This window comes from Geotrypetes seraphini, chromosome 2 (genome assembly GCF_902459505.1).
Source record: "Geotrypetes seraphini chromosome 2, aGeoSer1.1, whole genome shotgun sequence".
Taxonomy (NCBI): Eukaryota; Metazoa; Chordata; class Amphibia; order Gymnophiona; family Dermophiidae; genus Geotrypetes; species Geotrypetes seraphini.
In genome coordinates, this window is record NC_047085.1 from 482,568,178 (window position 1) to 482,583,657 (window position 15,480).

Below are 15,480 nucleotides of genomic sequence, written 5' to 3' on the forward strand. Positions count from 1 at the left end.
TTTATATTATTTATTTATTTAGATTTTTATCCCGTCCTCCCAGTAGCGCAGAACGGTTTACTAGTAAACATTCACAATGGAGTGAATTGGACATACAAGATTATGCAGTAGATTTAAATACTTGGACATACGAGACTGCGCAGCAGTTTAAATATAGGGACTATACAGCAAATTAAGAACAGTAGTTTAAATATAAGTAGTTTAGTTTAGACACAAGTTATTTGAGTATAGGCTGAAAGTGGACTATACAGAAATTTAGGCCGAAGATTAGAATGGAGAAAGAAGGGTAGAGGTGGGGTTTAAGGGGGTTGGGTGAAATTATATGCCCACAATTTAAAGTCTTCTTTTCATGGACAGAGAGTTTGGGCATGTCCGGATGTCACTAGGAGAACACAAGAGCGAAGGAGGGCTTTTCTTTCTTATTGAGGAGAGACAATTGAGCTTGGAGCTACATTTAGATTGCGCTGTCCATGCAAATATTTAGTACGATTGGGAGGTTTAAAATATATATTTTTTGATCCAGAGCAATTAAAAACCTTCATAGATCTAAAGAAGATCATTAAGGATTAGTCGGCAGATAGATAGGAAATACAGTACTGCTGAATTAGAGTTCTATTATTATTTAATTTTCTTCTATTGACTCCTTTATTGTTTTGGTGTAACCCCCTAATTAGCCTAATGAGAGAGATTTGCCTGCACTGCCTTCTTGGTCTGCAAATCTCTCATGCATGTTCATTGTGGATATCCTGAAAACATGGCCTGCCAGTAGATCTCGAGGACCGGACTTGGGCAGCCCTGGTTTAGTGTCTGGAGATAGATTGAGGTAATTGGTTATATCATGAGCTTGTCTTGATAAATTTCCTGAAGGTTTTGTAGTTTGGTACTGAGCCCTTTTCTGCCGTCATCTTCTATGTTTCATCTTCTATGTTTCAGCACCCTGGGGTTGTAGGTTCAAACCCATGCTGCTCCTTCTGACCCTTGGTAAGTCACTTAATCCCCCCATTGCCCCAGGTACATTAGATAGATTGTGAGCCCACTGGAACAGACAGTGAAAAATGCTTGAGTACATGAATAAATTCAAGTAAACCATTCTAAGCTCCCTTGGGAGAAAGGTATAGAAAATTAAATAAATAAATAAATAAGAATATGGGCCATAATGTCCAATCCAGAATGTATATAATAAAAGACCATAATTTACCTCCAAGCAAAATAGCAGTTGATGGGATAATTTGGAATCATTCATATCTTATTGCCTTTTATTTAATTATACCTGGGCTACTTCTGCTTTTCCTATAAAACCCTCTATTTGTATATTCTAACTCCTCCAATTTTTCATTATCCTTTGAAGATATCGTACTCCAAATCAAGCTTTATAAGTACTGTATAAACCGTATGTAAAAATGTAAGCCTCCTTGGAGGATGTGTTACTGACAAAGTGTTGATTTGTTGAAGTTAATTTGCATTTTCCCAAATTAAGAAAAATTAGAACACCAGTGCCATATTTAGTATATAATTAGCAGCTAGCAGGATGCCTTGGCCTCTCTGAATGAACACATAGCAGGTGTTTTTAGGTTTTTTTCTTCACCGGTAGCTCTGTGGGTAATGCTTGTACAGTAATTAGGAGCTACACTGAGATGAAAAAGATCCCAACAAGGATTAAATTGGTTCTTTAGGCCGTTCAGTTATTCTGCCATTTTTACTGAAACACACTGTACGGTCTGACTTCCTCTGTGGTTTCAGAGCAAGGGCTATAAATTCATTAATCCATCGGCAGGAAAGAGAAACAACCCATATATTTTGTGATATGATTTCATTCAGAAGTGGGCACTACCTTTTGGTAAATGCCCTCAGAAGCAGAACTGAACAGCTGTGCTTTTTGCGTGCAGTGCAATATTTGTCTAACAAGAAATTTATTGCCTAGTTTTTGACCCTAACTATAAAATTCTAGCTTTGACAAGTTTCTTGTTGCTGGATACAAAATGATTTTTGTGTTACTATATACAGTAAATTCAGCATCCATCATTGGCCGTGGTTTTGCATCAGGCACAGATGTACTGGTGTAGGCGTTGTAAATACTTCACCGCGGGTATGTGTCTTTAATGACGGTTCCTGTAATCAGGGTTGGGACAGTGGCTCCCCAATATTTTCCTTAAAGGAGTAAGTCTGATTTATGAGGTAGCTTTATTGAATATTTATGAAGTACATTTGTTCAACTAGGCCAATTTGCATATTTTAGTACCCTTGAAAACCAGACTTCTAGGGATTATCAAGAGTCAGATTTGGAAAACCTCACGCTTTGAATGCAAGATTGCAGAAGAGAAAGTATTTATTGAGGCCATAAAATCACTTTTAATCACTCAGACTTAAGAATCCAGAGGGGCTGTTTGTACAGTATAAAGAATGATAGCTCTGCAAGTCGGTGGCATAGTGATGGGGGCGGGGGAGGGACTCTCCACCCCAGGCGCTATCATGGTGGGGGCGCCGGCTGGCTTAGCTACTTTTTGTGACTTTTATGTTTTTATATTTTAAGAGGTTACAAATAAGCAGTACAACTCACAAGACTACAATGTAGGCCGAGGACTCTTTAAGACCCCCCTAGACCCGCCCCCTAGGCCTGCCTAGTTCCACCAATCCCCACCCTAATCCCGTCCCCATGTCCCACCCTAGCCCCGCACTCCGCTGCCTGCTCTTGTCGGGCAAGACGTACGGGCAAGCACGGACTTCCTCCCGGCCTGACACGATTTGAGGAGGCTTTTCAAAACCCAAATTTGCCGGGTTTTGAAAAGCCATCCAGACTCCTGGACATGTCCTCAAAAGGAGGACATGTCCGGGGAAATCCAGAAGTCTGGTAACCCTACCCCTGAGGAAGGCATTTCTATTTTGCCAAAACACAGCCCGTGTTAGATCATTTTTATTGTATACTTTGTTTTCTATCCTGTGGGGTCACTTGTGACTGTATACGCCCTATGTGGATTGTTTTTATGATTATTGTTTTTAAGATAGTTGGACGCTTATTAAACTACAAACTGGTATATCCGATATTCAGTTCCACAATCTTTTTTGTTGTTTTTGCTGCTTCATTTCCTTTGTGGAACCTTTTGGTGCTATTTGGATTTTATTGTTTTGACTTCTAAGCAATTAAGTAGCACGTGAAAATATTTACTGCATACAGATTTGCAGGCGCAACTTTGGTCACCTTATATAGAATCAGGCCTTAAGGCCACTTTTACTACAGCTTTGTAAAAGGACCCCTATATGTTTTATTTCCATGGCCACTTTTTCTGCACTGAAGTAACACCTTCACCCATTGAGGAAAATAATTGCACTTAGTACCTTTCTGCCATTATAATACAACTTTAAAAGAGTTGAGGCTGACTAGAAAGTGATATTAAGGGGCTCATAATCGAAAGAGAAAAACGTCCAAAAACCGGCCTAAGTCGGCACTTGGACGAACGTTGTCAAAATCCGTCCAGGTGCCGCAAATAAAACCGGATTTTGGATGTATTTCTAAACGACCTAGGCCTTCATAGTGCCGCTTAACGACCATCGCTAAACGGGGCGTTTCAGGAGAAGTGTCGAGGGCGGGAGTTGGGTGGGACGTGGGCTGGCTTAGACTTAGTCATACTGCATGCATAACCGAAAGTTATACAGCCCAGGATCGACGAAACTTGGACGTTGTGAGTTAGACCATTTAAAACATGGTCTAAGTCACAAAAACCCACCTAAAGTCACCAGATAAGCACTGCAAACACATAATACAGACCCTCACACACTAACCCAGTGATCACCGACCACTCCCCAACCCCATAAAAATCGCAATCACACCTTTAAAATTCAGCCTCTAGACCTTCATCACCTGGCAGCCTGGCATAGGAATGCCTAGTCGTCCTGCACAGAGGTGGCTTAAGCCATCTTGGGGGTGGGTTAGGGACCCATTGAGAGGAGGCCCCATGCCCATAAGCCCCTGTAATCACTACATTGATATTGAAACATGTGTACTCCCCTATACACCCCCAAAACCCTTTTTTACTGGCATATAAGTGGCTCCTGCAGCCATAAGAGCTATTATGGTGGTAGATAAGTGGGTCTAGGTGATTCTGGAGGTGGTTTGGGGAGCTCATATAAGTGAGCTGTAGTGAGATGATGACATGGCACCCTTTTTGTGAAGTTCATAGCAGTGCCCTGTAAGGTACCCCACTATTTAGGTGCCTTGTCTGGGTGTTCAGTCCATCACTTTGCAGACCCCTCCCACGTCCAACAGGGCTTGTTCTAGGCATTTTTGACTTGGACTAAAAGTTGGACGGAAATGTGGTATAAAGATGGACGATTTAGTGACTTTGACGATCAGATCGGCAGGACGTGTACTTTGACGATTTTCGAAAGGGAAAAAAATTTGGACGTATTTTTCGAAAATGTGTCCTATGCTGTTTTTTTACTTTGGATGACTTGCGACTTGGCAAAAACGGACTTAGACATTCCTTTCGATTATGCCCCTCCATGTATTCAGGGGACTCTACACTGCTTAAAAAATCCATATCAAGGCACGGCTGTTTTGAAAAGGGAGGGGTGGGGATATTGTGGATATCAGCTGATCTCTGCTTACGTGTGTGTCTTTTTTTTTTTTTAAGCATTTTAACTTGGCAAGTGAAAAAGAGAACTGTGGCATAAATTGTCACTACATGACTTTGACAGTCAATACCCGCCTCACCGCCACCCATAAAATAATTACAAGAAATTGCTTACAGTTTAGTCATAAGCAAACAATGGCAAAACAGGAGGAAAAAAAATCTATCAAAAGAATAAACTCATAAACTAGATGGATTACTGCTTACGTGTGTTTGCACATACACAGCTTGTTCACTAATATTAATGAAGTGTGACATTGGGAGGACTTCAGCATAATAAATGCATGAATTTATCCCTGCTGTTCTTTTATTTCAATACCTTGTGCCTATTTCCTAGTTGTTCAGTCAATGAGAGTACATAAGAGTTACCATACTGGGACAGACTGAAGGTCCATCAAGCCCAGTATCCTGTTTCAAACAGTGGCCAGCCCAGATCACAAGTACTGTACCTAGCATTACATATCTTTAAAAATTAAAAACAACAAAATTATAGACATTATAAACATAAATACATAGGTTGACAAATCTCAAGAACAACTATAAGACACACAAGAGGGAAAAAGGAGAGGTTACATTGCTAAAATAAAAAGGTGGTAGGGAAGGAAAAAACAAAAGTCAGGCTGTTCAAGGTCTAGGTCAGGGGGAGGTAGCAGAGAGGGGCAGAAGGGAGACCGAGAGATGGACTTGGAGGAGGACAGAGGGAGTAAGAGAGGGAGAGATTGACATGGGGAAGGCAGAGGGAGTCATGGAGAGATGGTAGCAGTGGATGAAAGGGAGAGAGGGAGAGATGGCAGAGGGGGAGAAATGGATGTGAAGAGGGCAAAATGGGGAGGAGAGATGGATTTGATGGAGAGAGCAAAATGGGGAAAGGGAAAGAGATTCAGAGGAGAAGACAGAAGGGGGAGGGGAGATGGACAACTCAGGGAGAGCAGAAGAGGGAGAGGAGAAATGGACAGGGGAATGCAGAGGGGATATGGACTGGGGGCTGGAAAGGGGGAGGAAGGAGAGATGTCAAACTTGGGAGGAAGGAGTGGAAGGGCAGAAAGGAAAGATGTTGGACTTGTTGGAGGGAGAGGGAAATTCTGTGTTACAAGAGTGGAGTAAGCGACAAAAAATGGAGATGCTAGAAATGATGGATCCATATGGGAGAGTTGTCAAGGAGATGAGTGAGCAGAATAATAAGTATATGAGGGTAGCAATGTGGTAATAGGAAGCAGAAAAAAAGGAATAGGAGGATAAGAAATATGAAAACTAGGGGATGAGAGAAGGAGGTAGAAAGTTGATTATGGTAGATAAAAAGTGAAAAGGAATAAACGCAATGTTCCCTCTAAGCTGTGTGGCCACACACCTTTGGGTAACAAGCCACACAGCCAGCGTATCAGGACCTCTGGCCATACTCTGCTGCTGCCTGTGGCTTTGTGAAGAAAGACTTGTGGCTGGAAAGAAGGAGGAGGAGGCTTATTTGGAATGTCTTAGAGCTGGCCAGAACACAGGTACACATCCTTGGGAGGGGGCATGAACTTGGAACACAGAAGGGAGGGAAGGAGGGAGGGAGAGGGCTGTATTGGGACACAGGAGGGGTGGGGCACATTGAGACACAGAAGGAAGGAAGGGAGCATGAACTTGGGACAAAGTAAGGAAGGAGAGAGGGGGCACAAATTTGGGACACCAAAGGGAGGGAGGGGGCATGAACTTGAGACATAGGATGGAAAGATGGAGGGAGGGAAAGAGATGATGAGGTGGGGGAGGGAATAGAAAGAAAGAATTGTTGAGCATGGGTGTGAGTGAGAGAGAAAGAGATGGTGTACAGGGGGAAAGGAAGAAAGAGGAGAATTTTGGGGCATAGGAAGGGAGAGAATTGTTGGACATGGTGGCGGAAGAGGAATGAGGTAGAGAGAGATGAGAGGGAGAAATGTTGGATGTGGTGGTGGAGAAGGAACTGTGGGATAGATAGAAAGGGATGCAAGAGGGAAGAATGTTGGACATAGTGGTGGAGGGAATGGAGGAAAAAATGTGGCATGATGCTAGAAAGGCTGACAGAAGGAGAAATGTTGTACATGGGGATAGTGGGCAGGGGCGAAAGATGCTGCACACAGTCCAGGAGATAAGAGAGGGAGAAATGTTGAATGTGACAGTACAAGGAGTTAGAGAGATGTACCCTGGATTCTTCTCTCTTTCCCCTCTCCCTTTGCAGCAAGGGAGGGAATGAGAGAGAGATGTTGGACAGTGAGAGAGGGGGAGACATTGTACATGGGGGTGGAGGAGAGAGAAAGAAATGCTGTGCAGGGGTGGGGAGGGAAAAAAATGTACTTTGTGTAGTTTAATTTTGTGGTTACCATTATGTATTGTTAATAAGATTATATTATGTGTAATATGAAAAATGAATGGAAGAAATGGCATTTACAATTACTATTAATATGGGGGCAGAGTCTGAGGCGGAGCTTGGGCGGGGTCTCGTGTAGAGTTTTTGCCCCCCCCCTCCTAACAAAAACGTTCTGATGCCTATGCTCCAAGTAATTTAAGCTCCTGTTTTACTCGCCTGTGAACTTTCATCTCAGAGGGAGAACCCCTATTTTTATTTTCCTTCCAACCCTGCTACTATTTTGCAGTTTTGAGAATCAGTGTACCTTTACCCCCAAGGTAGGATCAGTGGTGTAGTGAGGGTAGGAAGCACCCGAGGCAGTGGCGTCCCCCGTCCTCTCCCTAGCTAGAGATACAACATTTCTAAATTTGTAGGTTTTTAGTGCTGAGGCAGGTGTGTAGATGGAGGGAAGAATGGGAAGATGTCAACTATGGGGGGGATGGGGGTGTTCGTAGTCCTCTGAGCTTTTCCATTACCACTTTGCGGCCCTCATGGTGATTAAAGGTTGGAGGCAGTGTGTGCTTGGTATTGGTTCAAGGACTGGGACACAGATAAATGCTCTTTGATCTTATTCTTAACTAGTGTTTAAGCTCGTTACATTAACGGGTGCTAGAAATATGTCTGTCTGTCTTTCTTTCTTTCTGTGTCTCTCCCTGCCCCTGTCTCTTTCTTCCTTTCTTTGTCTCTCCCCCTCCCACTGTCTGTCTCTCTCCCAGGCCCCCTTTGTCTGTCTGTCTTTCTTTCTTTCTGTCTCCCTGCCTGCTGTCTTTCTTTGTGTCTGTCTTTCATTCTCATGCGCTGCCTGCCTATCTTTCTGTCTCTCTCCATGTCCCCCTTCTGTCTCCCCCCAAAGCAAACCAAGATTGCTCCCTGGCCCCCTTTCCCTGTCCCCCCTCCCCGCACTTCCCTGTGCAGCAGCAGCATTCCCCTTCTTCCCAGTGTAGCAGCAGCATTCCCCCCTTCCCCCCTTCCCTTTGCCTGCTCCCCCTGTTCCCTTCCTTTTCTCTCCCCCATCCAGCAGCACCCCTTTCCTGTTCTCCCTGTGCATACGCCCCGCAGAAATCTACTTGCCTCAAAGAAAAGCATGCGTTGCGCTGTTGCTGGCCTCGGTGTCTTCTCTCCACTGCGGCCCGCACTAGCAGAAACAGGAATTTGTCAGAGGGCGGGCCGCAGTGGAGAGAAGACGGCGAGGCTAGTGGCAGCATAGCGCAGCGCTTTTCAGTTAAACACTGCGAGTGGGTGAGCAAGGGAGAGGGAGGAGGGGAGAAATAGATGCCGGCAGGGGTGCCTGTGCCTCCCATTCCGAATCAGCGGCGGCAGCGGTTTCTCTGGCGGTGAGTCAGGGCGGGATGAGGGGAGTGGCCAGAGTGTTCCCTGCCGCCGGGTTCTAAAATACACAGATCAGAAAACACAGCGGCAGGGAACACGAAACCCTATGCGCACTTAGGGTTTTATTATATAGGATTTTAAACTGTCTGGTTATAGGATTTGCTGCCTGATATCTATTCTCTAAACTTCAATTACTTAGGGCTTCTTTTACAAAGCCGCACTAGAGCCTTAACGCGCGGAATAGCTCACGCTAGATTGCTGCACCCGCTAGCTGCTACCTTTTGAGCAGGCGGTAGATTTCTGGCTAGCACGCGCTATAGCACACGATAATCCGGTGCGTGCGATAAAACCGCTAGCACGGCTTTGTAAAAGAGTTAAACCGTGCTGACTCTATATCTGTAATGTGTTGTATTGCTCTGTTCTCAAACCCAGACCTCTTCCTCATAAGAACATAAGACTAGCCTTACTGGGTCAGACCAATGGTCCATCAAGCCCAGTTGCCCGTTCTCACGGTGGCCAATCCAGGTCACTAGTACCTGGCCAAAACCCAAGGAGTAGCAATATTCCATGCTACCCATCCAGGGCAAGCAGTGGCTTCCCCCATGTCTTTCTCAATAACAGAATATGGACTTTTCCTCCAGGAACCTGTCCAAACCTTTCTTAAAACCAGCTACGCTATCCGCTCTTACCACAACCTCTGGCAATGCGTTCCAGAGCTTAACTATTCTCTGAGTGAAAAAAAAATTACTCCTATTAGTTTTAAAAGTATTTCCCTGTAACTTCATCGAGTGTCCCCTAGTCTTTGTAATTTTTGATCGAGTGACAAATTCATCCACTTGTACCCGTTCTACTCCACTCAGGATTTTGTAGACTTCAATCATGTCTCCTCCTCAAAAACAATCCCAAAAAACAACAACAAAAGAAGCTTTTCTGGCTGAAGCTGATAACCTTTTCAAACTGACTCTAGTGTTTCATGCTGCTAATTTTTCTAAACTTTCCTAACTGCAGACTAGCTCTGTAAGGTTTATTTTCCATTGCCAGACCTAGATAGAGAGCAGATTTAGTCTTGCAGCTGATTGTGCAGAAACCTCTATATTTACATTTCTTGGGATATTTGGCTGTAAAGGGGAAAATTAGATTCCAGCAGAATTTGATTGTGTTGTGAGGACTGTCCCTCCCCACATTCCATCCATCCCAGGGGTTGCTACACATATATAGACATCTCAGTTATCAAGAATACTTCTCACTCAATTCTCATTCTGACTCAGTCAAGATGACTTTTATTCAGTGTACAAATTTTTATATATAATACAAGCTGAATATCTTCAAATATATAGCCACACCAAATTGATATTCAAAATAATTATACTGTCAAAAAAACAAGTATAGTACTCTTTTTACTTTATATAAACGATAAAAGACCTCAGTGTTTCTCAAAACTGAGAAACTAACTATGCCAGTAAGGATACTGTCATAGAGAAATACATCCTTGGTCTTATATTCTATCGTTTACTTTTCTATACTTTTTACCTATTTATTATCATTTTTTAAAAAAGATTTTATAAGTTTCTTAGAAAAGTGAGCACTTATCTTATTTTTAACAGTGCAAAATCACCGCAGGAGTCATTCGAAGGTTCTAGTGCGGTATCGTGAACAATTCCGCTTCAGACTGATTCACATAGAAATCCCAACAGGCCCTGTTTCGCCCTACGGCTGCATCAGGGGATTATTTACTGGCATAGTTAGTTTCTCAGTTTTGAGAAACACTGAGGTCTTTTATCGTTTATATAAAGTAAAAAGAGTACTATACTTGTTTTTTTGACAGTATAATTATTTTTATTCAGTGTAGCCATTGTTGAGCTTTAGTTCCAAGGCACACCATCTGGAGCTTGAGGCTTGATTCATCTGTCTCTAGCTTGCTACCGTGTTTCCCCCGAAAATAAGCCCTACCCCAAAAACAAGCCCTAGTCCCAGGATTCGCCGGCAGTTTCCCTTTCCTACCTCCCATCCCTTGTGCAGCAGAACCCTTGAGCGAGCCCCCGCCCCCGCTGCGCAGCCGAATCCCCATCCTTCCCTCCCTCCCATCCGAACCCTGCCGATTGCGAGCGAGCCCTACATACTTCCCCTAAGCAGCGACGGGCCGGCAGCACTCTAAACAGGTTGCTTCGGCCTTGTCCGCCCGTGAATTCACTCTGCCGCGTTACTAATGATGTCAGCTGCGGTTAAGTACAGATAGGCTAAAATTTAAAAAATTTTTTAAAGACCCAACTGTTCATTCCAGTATTCTTGTTTGGTGGAGCAGCAGGTTTATTTTTAAGACGAGAATATGGTACGATGTTTTTATTTGTCCCTCTTTTACAAAACCGTGATAGCATTGTTTAGCCCAGGCCAGCGCGCTGAATGCTCTGCGCTGCTATATGAGCGTTGGGAGCAGCATGGAGAATTCAGCATGCCGGCCTGTGCTAAAAACCGCTATTGCAAAAGGGAGGGTTGATGTTTTGTTCTTTAGTATTTTATATGTGATATTTTGCTTTAAGCTTTGTGTATGTGATGGTGTAAACCAGTGTTTTCAACCTTTTTACACCTATGGACCGGCAGAAATAAAATAATTATTCTGTGGACTGGCATCGGTCCGTAGACCGGTCGTTGAAGAACACTGGGCTAAGTCGTGGATTAGACTCCGCCCATCTCTACCCAATCTCCACCCCAGACCCTGCCCCCATAATAGTACTAATTGTAACACTATTTTTTCCATTCATTTTTCACAGATACACAATATAATCTTATCAACAACACATAACGGTTAACCACAAAATTAAACTACACAAAGCACACTGACAGCAGATGTAAATTCTCAAAATTGACATAATTCAATCACTAAATTCAAAAATAAAATCATTCCCCCCTATCTTTGTTGTCTCCCTCCCTCCATGCTATGCCTTACCTTCTGGCCTGCTCCCGCCTGGCCATTTTATGCCACCCCCGGTATTATGTTCAGGCCGGCTCCCTCTTCCTCACTGATGCAGTGCACAAAAGCTGCGGGCAGCAGCCCCTTGCGCGTCCTGTGCCTCATCTGGAAGCCTTCCCTCTGACGTTGCAACATCAGAGAGAAGGCTTCCGGTTCAGGCGCAGGATGCGTGTAGGAGCCACTGCCCGTGGCTTTGTGCACTGAATCAGTGAGGAAGAGGGAGCTGGCTCGAAGATAACGCCGCATTGATCGCACCGTGGACCGGCGGTTGAAGAACACTGTTTTGGGCCTGATGCATGTGCTGGCCCTGTGGACCGGCAGGAAATTTCTGTGGACCAGCACTGGTCCACGGAATGGTGGTTGAAGAACACGGGTGTAAACCACTTAATTTTTAAACGGTGTATAAATTTAAAAATAAATAAATACAGCCCCCCCCCCTTTATGAAGCCGCGTTAAGCTTTTTTATTGATGGCCGCAGCGGTAAAAGCTTTGACACTCATATTATTCCTATGAATGTCAGAGCATTTACTTCACCGTCCCAAAGTAGAAGCTTCTACAGCGGCTTTGTAAAAGGAGTTTAAAATTTCAGATGAAGTGTGTCAAAACTATTTATTCAATTTTCTATACTGTTCTCCCAAGAGCTCAGAATGGTTTACATGAATTTATTCATGTACTGAAGCATTTTTCCCCTGTCTGTCCTGGTGGGCTCACAATCTATCTAATGTACCTGGAGCAATGGGGGGATTAAGTGACTTGCCCAGGGTCACAAGGAGCAGTGCGGGTTTGAACCCACAACCTCAGGGTGCTGAGGGTGTGGCTTTAACCACTGCACCATTAGCAAGTACCTAGGAGATTAGAACACACCTTCCCCTTAAAGCAACTTCTTTCTGAATAAACACCTAATTCCCCCCTAAAAACAGCATCAAAACAAAAACTTTTAATTAAGAAGATGGACAGTCAAGCAACTCCATAGAAGACTCCTGGCTGATTTATAAGCTCATTACTAGGGTGAAAGATCATATTCCAGATAAAGATTAAAAATAGCTTTTAAGTGCCTTTAAAATATGCAATGTCACCTCAATAACTATAGAAAAATAGACAAATATAGTGCAAAATATAGACAGCAGATATAAATTCTCAAAACGGACACATTTTGATCACTAAATTTAAAATAAAATCATTTTTCTACCTTTGTTGTCTGGTGATTTCATGAGTTTCTGGTTGCACTTCCTTCTGAATGTGCATCCAATCTTTCTTTCTTTCGCATCCAACATTTCTTTCAAAATTCAGCCCCATCCCCTTTGGGTCCAGGTCTCTCTCTCTTTTCCCTCTTACCCTCCCCAGATCCAGTGTCAATTCTCATTTGTACCTTTGTTCCAGGTCTCCCTCTCTATCTCCCTCCTCTGTTATGATCTTAAATCTCCCTGTTCTTCCCCAGGGTCTCTCCCCCTCGACTTCCCATAGTCCTGCATCTGCTTCCTGTCTTTCCCCTGTGGTCCAGGCCTTTCTCTCTCTAGTATTTCTAATCTGCTTACAACCTCCCCCCCTTTCTCTGCCTCTTTCTCACCTTCCTTCCTCCCTCCTTCCCTCCCAGCAGATTTTAGCTTATCTCTCTCCTCCTTTTCTCCTCTCAGATCTGGTATCTGTCTTCTTCCTCGTTTCCTCCTCCCAGGTCTGGTATCTGTCTCCTCCCCTTCCTCCCTGCTCAGGCATCTCTCTCTCCGCTTCCTCCTGTTCTTCCTTCTCAATTTATTTTCTGCCTCTGTCTAAATTCTTTCTTACTATTTAGTCCTCAATTTCCCTCTTTCATTGTGTCTACCTATAGCTTGCCACCTCTTTCCATTACTCCTTCCAGTATCTAAATCTATCCTCTTCCCTCAATCCAGCATGTGCCCTTTTTTCTTTCTCCTCCCCACTTCCTTCCAGCGTCTGTTCCCCCTCTCCCCCACTTCCATTCAGTCTGCCCCCCTCTCCCCCACACTTCCATTCAGTGTCTGTCCCTCCTCTCCCCCACACTTCCATTCAATGTTTGTCCCGCCTCTCCCCACACTTCCATTCAGCGTCTGTCCCTCCTCTCCCCTATACTTCCATTCAGCATCTGTCCCTCCTCTCTTCCACACTGCCATTCAATGTCTGTCCCCCTCTCTCTACCCCTTCCATCTACTGTTCACCCTCTGACTCGCCCCTTCCATTCTCTGCCCTTTTCCATCCAGTGTCCGCCCTCTCTCTCTTCCATATGGTATATTCCCTCTTTCTATGCTCCTTCCATAAACTGTCTCCTTTGTACATGATTCATTTCAGCTTCCTCCTCCCCATTTTTCTGATTCTCTATGCTCTGGATTCTCTCTCTTCTCCTTTCCTTCCTTCCTTCCCACTCGACCCCATAGTCTGACGTCTCTATCTCCTTCCCTCCCCTCCCCCATGCCCTGGCATCTATCTCCCTCCTTTCCCTCTGGTCTGGCATTTGTTTCTTCTCTCTCCCCCCTTGCCCTGGCATCTCTCCCTCCCTCTCCATGGTCTAGTATTTCCTTTCCTTTCCCTCCCTCCCATGGACTTGGCATCTCTCATTCCTCTCCTTTTTCCTTCTCTCTTCTTTTGTGTCAGCATGCCCCGTGTCCAATATCTCCCACCTGCCTTCCTACTCGTCATGTCTGGTTTTTTTCCTTCACTCTACAACCTTCATGTCTAGCATCTTCCTGTGTTCCTTTTTTTCTTCCTTATCTGATTTAGCAGCTTTCCTGAGCCAGCCAACCCACCATCTTCCCACATCCCATTCCAGTACCTCCCCTCTTTTCCCCAACTTATTAGGCCTGAATGGTATAGAAGTCTCTCAGAGTGTTCCAGTGCTGCTGCAAGACTGGAAGCGATTCTTAGCTGCCATCAGCTCTGCCTTCGGCTGCGCCGGTAATGCTAAACTGGATGGTAAAACCAAAGAGAGATGCTGCGGGACTTTTCCACTTGCCTGCATCGCTCTAAGTTCTGCTGCTCTCGATCCCACCCTTCAAAAACAGGAAGCCACTTCAGAGGGGGACGGGATCGAGAGCGGCAGAACTTCGAGCGATGCAGGCAAGTGGGAAAGTCCTGCAGCTTCTCTCTTTGCTTTTACCGTCCAGTTTAGCATTACCGGCGCAGCCAAAGGCAGGGCTGATGGTAGCTAATTGAGCTGCCTGGATCGCAGAGCCCCCTTGCTATCCCCTAATGCCGGCCCTGAGAACAGGGAGGGTGATTTTGGACCTGGCGGGTCCCCCCTGACCATTTTGGCGCTGTAGGGAGGGAAGGAGGGAGGCAGGCTTTAGCGCGGGAGGGGAAGCGATCGCCGGTCTGTTGTCCCCGCGCACAGCTTCGGGATGCTGTCCCTGAAAACGGGACATTTTGGCATCCCGAAGTGGTGGGTCGGGACAACGGGACTGTCGGTCCCATAATGGGACTGTCCCGTTGAAAACGGGACGTATGGTCACCTTAGTCATGCTCCATCTCTAGCAGTATTCAAATCCAAGCTAAAAGCCCACTTTTTTGAAGATGCTTTCAACTCACTATCAGATACCTTTACCCTTTTGTTAGAAACTCCCCAACCCTGAGATGTCTTGGCTGTCTGTTCAAATTAGATTGTAAGCTCTTTTGGGCAGGGACCGTACTTTTCGTGCAATAGAAATGATATAGTAGTAGTAGTAGTAGTAGAAGAAAATTGTACTTTTTTGAACCATCAAAATCCAAAAACGAAGTTTGATATATGATGAGGGACACTCTGCACACCTCAAAAAGCTAATATTTATTTTAAAATGCTCTAAATTGACTTTTTAAAAAAATCACAAAAATTGCCTAAAAATTCATTCTGTTGCAGCACCATTCTTATTAATTCCAATGAAGTCATTGGAACCACAAAATGCTGTATCTAAGGGGAATGATATATAAAACCATGCAGGTGAAGAGAAACATAACAAAACAATAAAATTATCTAAAAAATGGGAAATAATGCTTACACAGCTAACATACCCCCCCCCCCCTTACTAAACTGTGATTGAGGTTTCTACCGCTGCCTGGGGCACTAAGGCCCGGATTCTGTATAGGATGCATGGTCTCAGAAGCCGCTTAAGCGACTTTTGAGAATCGCACAGGACATCCTATATAGAATCGTCTCTGTCCTCATGGACAAGCGCCTAAGCCCACCTAACCATCCCAATTCTCTAACCAGCATC

The 15,480-nt window shown here is 44.4% G+C and overlaps 1 protein-coding gene across 2 annotated transcripts in view; it reads left to right on the forward strand.

Moving 5' to 3' along the window:
- Window positions 1-15,480, forward strand: part of VIPR1 (vasoactive intestinal peptide receptor 1) — a 418,060-nt gene that overhangs the window by 70,893 nt on the left and 331,687 nt on the right. The gene's annotated exons all lie outside the window — the stretch shown is intronic.